Consider the following 3260-nt stretch of genomic DNA (forward strand, 5'->3'; position numbering starts at 1 on the left):
CAGCTATTCATTCACCCATTAATTCAACAAATATTTACCGAGTGCCCTCTAGTACCGCTAGGCACAGTTCTCAGAGCTGAGGACATAGCACTGAACAAAATGGACTGCCCTTGTAGAGCATATATTCTAGCCCAGGGAGACAGACGATAAACAAAATAGAGAAGCAAATAATACAGTGTATTAGAAGGTGATAAGTGCTACAAAGAAAAGTAAATCATGAAAGGGGGGTAGGGAATCTCCGAGATGGGGAAACATTGTTAGGGTGATTGGGAAAGAGACCTACCTGAGAAAATTACGTTCCAGATCATCATTTTACATACACACACACACACACACTGATACACACTGACACACACAGAGCTTTGCAGTGTAATGTGAAGAGTCCCATAAGCCTTCCCCTGCCCGCCTCAGAAAAGTAAAAGCGTGTCAGTGGCGTGTCCCAGAGCCCAATTCCTAGCTTGCTTTTTTCTCCTTTGGTCTAACCAGTGGTTCTTAAATTTGAGTGTGTACCAGACTCATCCGGAGGACTTGTTAAAACAGATTGCTGGGCCCCACTCCCAGAGTTTGTGAATCAGTACATGGGGATAGATCCAAGAATTTGCATTTCTAACAAGCTCCCAAGAAATGCTGATGCTATTCACCCAGGCACCACACTTTGAGAGCCACCAGGTTAATCTATTATAGCTGAGATGTCCCTGTTAAAATGAAACTTACCCAAGAAAGGATGCGTCCATTCACTAGGGTGCTTGGACATGACCAAAGTAGCTATCCTTCAAGAGCGGGATCCTCAAGAAATGGGACTACTTTTAATTGGGGAAGGTTTCAGAAACACAGCCCAAGTCCCTAAGCATTGAGGTGTTAGGGCAAAGGACAGTTCCTAAAAAAAGTAACAACAATATTTCATTGTTTGTCTTTCAGGGCTTTGCATTTTCTTAGCATTTAATACTTTTACAAGTCCTTTAGCCCACTGTTCTCTTTTGGCATAGTTAACTTGTTAGGTAGAACAGGTGTCATTATTACATTTTATGGATAAGAAAATTGAGACACAAAGAGGTTATATGGCCTCCCTTGGGCACCAAGGAACCCCGGTGTCCTTATGCCTCATCCAGTGTTCTTTCACCTTTAACACTCTTCCTAAGCTAGGTATGGCTTGCTTCTGGGGCATCTACCTCTGGATCACTGAAATCCAGGATACATAGTTGCTCTTTGCCTTTTGCTCTGTTGAAAATCCCACTTGCTGCGAGTAGATTATCCACGTGGGCGATTAACTGTGGCAAATACTAAACCCTGCGTGAGTTTCCTCTGCCATAAACACATCTCTTCTCTTCTACTACCAGATATTATACAGAGAAAATGCTAACTCATTTTAATATTAGCCTAAGCCAGAACTAATCATTATGAAAGCAAACCTGCTGGGGGAAAAGCACACATCATACTTCCAAAGGCAAATAGAAATGGCATTTTGATTATATGTACCATTGCTTCCATTCCATTAGCAGAGATAATTGAAAGTTTTCTGTATCACTAAAGCACACAACAGAATGAGAGTGGGTTTTGTTAAATCTGATGGCTGGTGAATCACATTCTCAGGTATTTAAATGTAAAAAAAAAAAAAAAAAAGTCATGGGCATGGGGCTTGAAAGATTAAAATTCTCCCTTCCAGTACTTGCTCTTCTGGTTGCTTTGTCCGGTCCTGCACCGACTACTCACAGTGAGAGAGTGAGCCATCTCATTGACTCTCACAGACAGTGCCCCATGGGTTATAAGGAGCTGTCTCTCTTCAGCGTCCATACTGTTTTTGACCATCCAGGACCCCAAGGTTTAAAAAATTTTTTTTCTAAAACTGCCCTCATCTGTCCCTCAACCTACTGACATTCTGACATCTTCCTTCAGTACTGCCATTGGGACCACTCATTTATTCTATAAACATTTCTTAAGCACTTACTATGTACCAGACTCTGTAAGAGCCACTGAACAGGCTACAAAATTGAGTTAGAAATACTCCTATCGTCAAAGAACATGGCATATAATAGAATCACTCTGTAAATTATATAGAGTAATTAACATTCCAGTATATTCTAGATGCAGATTATAAACCATGTGAAATTCTGCCATTTCATTCTCTTTACTCACTGTATGTTCAATCAAAGCTAACTGATGAGTTATTTTAGCTTCCACATAAAATAAGCATCATTAGGAAAGAAGATGTACCTGGGAAGGAGTGGGGTGAGGAAGGAGCACCGCTCCCTCTTCTGAACACATGTGGGGATAAGCTTAAGCAGCCCAAGAACATGGTAACAGGGGGCAGTATAGAATCTAAAATCTGCTCTCGATTTCCACACGTGGACTGTCACAAATTGAATATATGAGGGTCCTAAAGCTTGCATGATTAGAAATTCCATATTGATGCAAGATCCAGTGTGAATGTGTTTTTTCTGTTATAGACTCCAAAGTATGCTATAAAAATTACTATTCCTTAAAAAAAAAAAAGTTCATGCCCACTGCAACACAGGGACTGAGCATATAAGACAATTGGGGGAGATGGGGTGGGATGCAGAGGATTCAATTACTTGGGTCAGTGTTAGAGAATCCGTGAGAAGAAGAGATGCAGACCATAATCCGACAATGTGTGTGTATGCGCGTGTGTGTGCATATGTATGCACAAGTGTAGAGGAAGGTGGTGAAGGCCAGTAAAGAGGATTTTGTGAGGATGTGAGCCCTTTAAATAAATTCCAGATCCATAATCCAAAAAGGAAGACAAGTTTAGGAAACCAAAAATACAGCGGAAAGCGAAGGATAAGATTCTAGTGACCCAGTAACTCAAGGAACACCACTAGCACACCTTCCCCCTATGTACTGGGCCACCTGAATGTACCTCCCTTTCACTCCCTCAGCACCTTCAAGTAGCTGCTCCGGCTCTGCCCCCACTCTGTTTTAGGTTGGGCTTTGTGAATAGTGGAATCCCAAGGGGGTGGGGCTGGTTCAGGGCAGATAGGCAGCTGGATCTCAGATCTGTCTCATGAACTCCATTTCTGCCAGCTCTGCAAGCATCTCCTGCCCTAGAAGGCGTTTTCACAGCACAGATGCTATATCCAGTCTTAACAGTGACCATCAAGGATGCGAGCGGCATAATAATGGAGCCTGGCGGACTGTGGGTCGGTGTGGTTGCGGATAGTGACAGCCACAGGGAGAATTGAGAGGATTCGGAAATAGCAGTGATGGGGGAGGGGGTCTCTATGTATCTGCCTTTGAATTTCTGG

The sequence above is a fragment of the Ursus maritimus genome, unplaced genomic scaffold (genome assembly GCF_017311325.1).
Source record: "Ursus maritimus isolate PB19 unplaced genomic scaffold, ASM1731132v1 scaffold_4, whole genome shotgun sequence".
In the NCBI taxonomy this organism is placed as follows: Eukaryota; Metazoa; Chordata; class Mammalia; order Carnivora; family Ursidae; genus Ursus; species Ursus maritimus.